Source organism: Penaeus monodon, chromosome 25, assembly GCF_015228065.2.
Source record: "Penaeus monodon isolate SGIC_2016 chromosome 25, NSTDA_Pmon_1, whole genome shotgun sequence".
Taxonomy (NCBI): Eukaryota; Metazoa; Arthropoda; class Malacostraca; order Decapoda; family Penaeidae; genus Penaeus; species Penaeus monodon.
This window is the reverse complement of record NC_051410.1, coordinates 24,763,882-24,770,323: the sequence shown is the minus strand read 5'-3', so window position 1 is coordinate 24,770,323 and position 6,442 is coordinate 24,763,882.

The window sequence follows — 6,442 nt, the reverse complement described above, 5'->3', positions numbered from 1 at the left end:
TACCAATCATGTTTTATCTCTTTATTTTAATGTTACAATTAAATATTATATTTAAAGGGATAATATGTTTTCATCCAATTCTAATTAATTTTTTTCCTTTAATTTTGTATATTCAAGAAATTAATATTTTCCAAATTTAAAAATTGTATTTTCAAATTTTTGATACCCATTGAAGGAGTAAATAAAAATCTTGTTTCAACGGGCCCTTTTTTATTATAAAATTCTTTTATTAGAGAAAATTACATGAAATTTATGGGTTTTCTTTGTTGTCACAGAGGTAAAAGATTTTTTAAAAAGTCACCAGTGATAGGGGGGATTGTGTAACAAAATTTTATTATTTTTTCTAAAATGTTTTGAAAAATTTAAATTGTGTTTTATTTACGCTTTACTCAAGGTCAACAAAATTTGGGTTTTTTTAAAAATTTTAAATTTTGGTATTATAAATCCTTAAATGTGTGTTAAATAAAAAAATTTATTATGGAATTTATTGTAATCTATTTTTTTTTAAATTAAATTTTTTCAATAATTAAAAATTGATAGATTAACTTTTGGTATTTTTTCTAAAATATGTGCTTTTCCGGGTTTTAAACTCTTTTATAGTAAAAGTTACAACAGAATACCCTAAAAATTTCCCACGGGAGTCCTCTTAAAATTTTTTCCAACACAATTTCCCAAGATGGATTTTGCAACACCCAAGGATTTTTCGAAGGGTAGCCAAAAAGGGTTTTTTTACCGGGAAAGTACATCCTTTTCACAGAAACTCCCCCAACCCCCAAAGAAAATCCCTCTACAGTTTTGGAAAGATTTTTTGGTAACAAAGGTATTTTTCTTATACGGGGGTTTTGAAAAATGCCTGTTTAATATTTACCATTACTTCAAAAAGGGGGGAAAGAAAAGAGTGACCTTGTAGAAGCTAAAAGCTATTTTGGGATGAGCTAGATAGAATAAGGCTGAAATTGCATGTACGGAAAACTAGGGAAAAAAAAGGGAATTCAGATACAGTGTCTAGTATAAAGGAAAAAAAAGGGGTGAAATTTTAAAGGGTCTAAAACCTCCTGTGTTCATTTGGAAATTGGGGAAAAATCCAAATTTTTAGAAAGACTAAAAAGGGTTTAAAGGGAAAAAGTATTTTGGGTAAGATCCCTATGGTTTAAGATTTTCCCTTGGGGGAAAATAGCCCCGGGATTTAGTGAAAGGTTAAAAATGATTATGAAAAAAATGTTTGACGATTAGAAAAAAATTTTGGTGATTTTTGCAATTGTAATGCTGTCTTTTTGTGATTTAAATCCATTAACCCTTTTAAGGAAGGGGATAATAAAGGTTTTGTGGGAGGGGTAGAGAAAGTTGAGAGATTTTTGGGCTTGTTTTTTAAAGGAAATGAATTTGGAATAAAAAAATACGGCAAACATGGTGATTTTTTTGTGGAAAAGGTTATCCCTCCCAACAAAGACGTGAGTGGGTTTTTTGGTCAAAAGTTACAGGAATACTAGAGTTTTTGCTAAAAAAAAAGAGGGTATGGAGAAATTTTGGTTTCCAAAAGTGAAAGATCTAACACTACAACCCAAAAAAATTATTTGTCACAAGCTATCTTTAAGGGAAAACCTATGAAAAAAGGTGTGGATGCCTTTTGTTAAAAAATCTTTTTCAGAAAATCCAAAAGCACCAAAATGAACAAAAAAATTTTTGCCCTCTTTAACACCCCCCATAATCAATCTAATACACTGTAAACCCTGATCGGGAAAATGCCTCAGCCCAAAAAGGGTTAAGTTTTGGGGTTACTTTAAATTCTAACTGCATAATATAAAAATATTGAAAGGGAAATTTTTAAAAAATATAAAGAATTTCTGAAAAAAACTGAAGTTGTCAGACGAAAACCGTGTATGCTTTTTAAAAGGTTATCATATATAAAAAAAGGGTGCCAGTTAGAAGGGCCTGCAATACTGCTACTATTGCCCATAGGTATCCAAATTTACCACCCCCTACATGAAAACCCTATTTGAAGGACTAATTTTTTCCTTTTACAACTCTGCCCAGTGAAATTGAAAAAAAGAATGGGGAAAAAGTATCCTAATGACAAATAAACTAATAGAAGAAATTTTACCCCTACTTACTTTCCAGGAATTGACCAACCCCTAAAAAAATTTAATACAGCCTCTGATTTGCGCAAATTTGGGTTTAAAAGGGGTTTTAAACCTTGTCAATCCCAAAAGTGGGAGGAAGAATAAAATTTTCTTGGAGAGAAATTTTTTTCTCCCCTTTTGGTCGATTTGACGGGAAAATTTTGGGTCCTTTAACGGGCTTTTTTGGGTTTGGGAAAAATTTACATGGGCCCTATAGTAAAAGGGATTTGACTAAAGCAGCAGAATTTTTGATGACTTTAAAATTAGTGATTTAGATACCCCCAGAAGGTGATTTGTTTTTAATCAGTAGGTTTAGTTTGGGTGTAGCTTAATGCCCCAAATTAGAGCATCAGTGGGGAAATTTTTGGAATTTAAATGCAAAAAAATTTTGGTTACTGCATTCGTGGGTCACCACAAAATCAAGTTTAACACAGAGGGATGATCTTCAAAAAAAAAGTAAACCATTTTTGGGGGGGCCCCTTAAAATTTAAATGATTTTAAGGTCCCAGTGATATCCCAAAAATTTAAAATTTAAAATTTTTGGAAATTTTTTTTAAAATTGAGAGCCCTATATTTTAATACGGGTGTTCCAAGATGTGGTGGATGAAAGTGTGGCTCTGGGGCAATAGGAACAATAATTATAAAATCAAAGGGGAAAGGGAGTTAGCTTTGATAATATTGGATTGAATTACAACCCAAAAAAGAAATTTTGGACCGTAAAAAAATCCCCATGGATCAAAGAGACTAAAAGGGTTGCCAAACAATATAACCGTAGCTTTGGGCCAAAATAAATCCACTAAAAAAGGCTTGATAAATTGGGCCCACAGTACTTTAGATATTGAGGGCTAAAATTTAAAGGGAATTTTGATTAAAGTAAAAAAACCCAAAAATTTTTGTCAGCCCAAAGAGATAAATTTACTGAAAGGGGAACCCTCCCCCTTATAATCCCCATCATAAAAACCCAAAAACCCGGGATTCTAGTTCCCCCAAAGCCGCATAGTTTTCAACCCCTTCGGGCCTCCTACTGGGACAAAAATTTAAAATTTATTATTGGAAAATGGTCCAGATGTTTTAAAAACAGCTTGTTGGGAATTTTCTGAAAAATTTTTCGTAAAAGGAAAGGTTGCTTATCGGGGAGCTATCAAAAATGTACAACCCCTGTAAGACTGGGCCTTGTTAGAACAACACACCCCCACAGTTTTTCTGTGGTGTAATATGGAGCTAATGGGGCCTCCTGACTTTTATTTTTTTAACTGCTTTTGGGCATTTGGGGATCGGCCCAGTGGAGTGTTGGGCCATGACTGCCTGAAAAAACTGCTGAGATGTGTGAAAATAAATTCCCAGAAGAAAAAGAGTGTTGTGAGTAGGGTTCATATGTAGATTATATTGTGCATAGTTGGGGAAGTTTTCCCAAAAAGCAAAAAAACTTTAATAACTTAACCTATTTTTTAGGGGGGGGGTTCCCAAAAAAAAAAAAGGGAATTTGCACCCAAACTGGTAATGGTGTTTTTGAATTTAATTGGTAGCCAAAATGAAAAGGTTTTTGGTTTTGATCTGGACCCCAAACCTGGGATAAAAATTTATTTAAAAGGTCAAGCTAAATTTTTTGCCAAAATTTTAGGAAGGGTTCAAAAGGCCCCTTATTTAGAGGGGGTTAAGCTTGGATGCTAACTTGCCAAAAAAAAATTCTAAACAAAGAAAATGTTTTCCAGAGTAAAGTAGCAGCGATTTATGCCCCCATTGGGATTAAATTTTCCCCATTTAAAATTAATCCCCCAAAAATGTTAATGAGAAAACTAAACTAATGAACGTAATTAAAAGGGGGAGTGGTGTGGTTTTTTGGGTTTAAAGAAAACCAGAGAGACCCCGAGACAAAAAGGAGCAATTTTTTTTCCCTGAGGTTTTTTGGGGAATTTGGGGAATTTATCTTTTTCTTTGAGGGGTCAAAACCAGAAAAACTTTTGGGGAACCAAAAGCTTGTCACTAATTTTGATGGGGTTTATTGGCCCCTAAAGGGGGCCCTTTTGGGGATATGTTAGATTGGGAGTTGTAAAATGGGGATTAAAGAGTCACATTTAGTTTTTGGGGTAAGAAAAGGATAGGGTCCAATCACAAAAAACTTACAACCCATTTTAAAACTATGGGGGTGGTCATAATTTTGCCGACTGCGGGGGCCTTTAAATTTGGGAAAAAATCAGATTGGAAATTTTAGTCGTAATGGTTGTTCCTCTTTTTTTTAGACCAAATCCCGAAAGGTCCTAGGTTTGGCACATTTTGTGGTGAACAAATGGGCAAAAAATACAACAAAAACAAACCTTGTGAATGGTGAGGGACACTGCAGAAAAACCCCCGCTGATCTTCCCACCCCTCTTGTCATCTTAAGTAAACCCTTTAGTGCAATTCGTAAAGGCAGAAAGGACCTGACCTTTTTTAAATTAAACCCCTTTGTAAATTTGGGGGAATTAAACAAATTTTTAAGAAAACTCCCGGGTAAGTAGGTGTTTTTTGATGACAATCAAATCTAAAATTATTTGAAAAAATGCCTTCCCTTTATAAATACCCAAAAGATTTATTTGTTTCAAATTTTCCCTTTTTGGGGGTTACAGCTCGATGATCGGAGCTATTAAAACTTAATTTTTTTCAAATAAATTTTTAATCCACCCCTCCCTAAACCCAAATTAAGGAAAACAAAATGCATTTTATTTGCATGGAAAAAAGAGGGCCTTACACCCGTTGGAGTAAGGCTTACCAAAAACTAGGGCCCCCAAAAATTTACAGCATGGGATAATTGTAGTTTGGGGAATAGAAATTTTTAAATGGGTTAAAGAAAAAAGTTTTTTAGGCTGTACTTTCAACCCTCTGCATGAGGGATATCATGCTGGAAATAGAGTGTACTTTGGCTAAGTTACAAAGTAAATTCTTAGTCCCCGGTACTCAAATTTGATCAAAACAGCAAGTCCGACGTGGGTTTTATTTAAAAAAGGGTTTGGAAACTGTAACTGTCCAAAAAAGGGCCGTAAATTCTGAAAGGTTTAAAACCTGCTCCCCCCTTTTTACTATACTTTTTTAATTTTTTTTGGGCCTTTTTAGAATTTAGAGATACTTCAAACTAGAACTATTGGTAAAAGGGGTATGGTACCATTTTCACTTGCCTTATGACTCGTGCAATATACCCTTTGGGTTTAGCAGATATTTACCCGCAAAACAAAGCTTCTTAACTGCTTTTTAAAAGATTTGTACTTTAGAGGAAAATCCCATACATCCCTTTTAGGGTTCAGGGACACAAATTTTGGCTGCCAGAAAGGGGTTAAAAGGGCATAAGGGGGTAATGGGATTTACAAAAACATTGACTCAGGTGTCGAAAAAGGGAAATACTTTGGGGGATTTAATAATTCCCCAGAGGCTCCCTGGCAAAATGGGGTTTTTAAGAATGTTTGATTAGGGAATTAAGGAACCATAAACCCTAGCGATTTTGGGATTCTAAAAAACTTTTGGAGAAATTTCAGACTAAATTTTTGAAGTGGCTAATCTTTTAATGAGGAAACCCAAATTTGGGAAAACCGGTATTGATGTTGAAACAGGCTCTTATTCCCTGCCCGAATGATCTGTTCCTTGGGAGAGCTATAAAAGGTTTCCAACCAAATGTCTTAAAAAAAGAACCTAACAATAGCAAAACAGCCCCCCCGAGTTTACGGAAACGTTTTTTTTAATACTTTTAGAAAAAAAAAGGGTTAAAAATTATTTTCCTACTCTAATTTTAAAACAAAAAGTGGCACACACAACAAAGAAATGTCCCACTTGGGGGGCATTTTCTTCTAAAGAATAAGGGTTTAAATTCAGGGGAAATTTGGGGAAAAGGGGTCAAGTTTTAAATTTTGGGAGGGAACCAAGTTTTAAAAATGGTAAAGTTAAAAGAAACTACAAAACAATACAAGATTCAAAAGGCAGGAAAAACCAGGAAGGTTTTTAAAAGTTCTTGTGTTAAAAAATCTGTTTTCAGATTTAAAATTCCCTTTTTTGCCTGTGGAGGAAATTCCCTTTGTTTGGGGGGGGGGAGTGGGATCTCGCGACGATTGAGAAGATTTTTTTAAAAATTTTAGCTGTATTATGGTTTTTTTTTCAATTACATTATAAATTATTTTTTCTTTTTTAAATTTAAAAAAAATGAAAGTATCCCTATGCTGTGCCCAAAAGAAGGGGGTTTGGGGTTTTTTAACCACATGTTCCCTGTTTTGTACATGAAAAGTTTTGCTTCCTTTGGGCCCGTCCTTTTTTTTTTTTTACGATTTGATTTTTAATTTAATTGGTTAAAATTAAAAAGT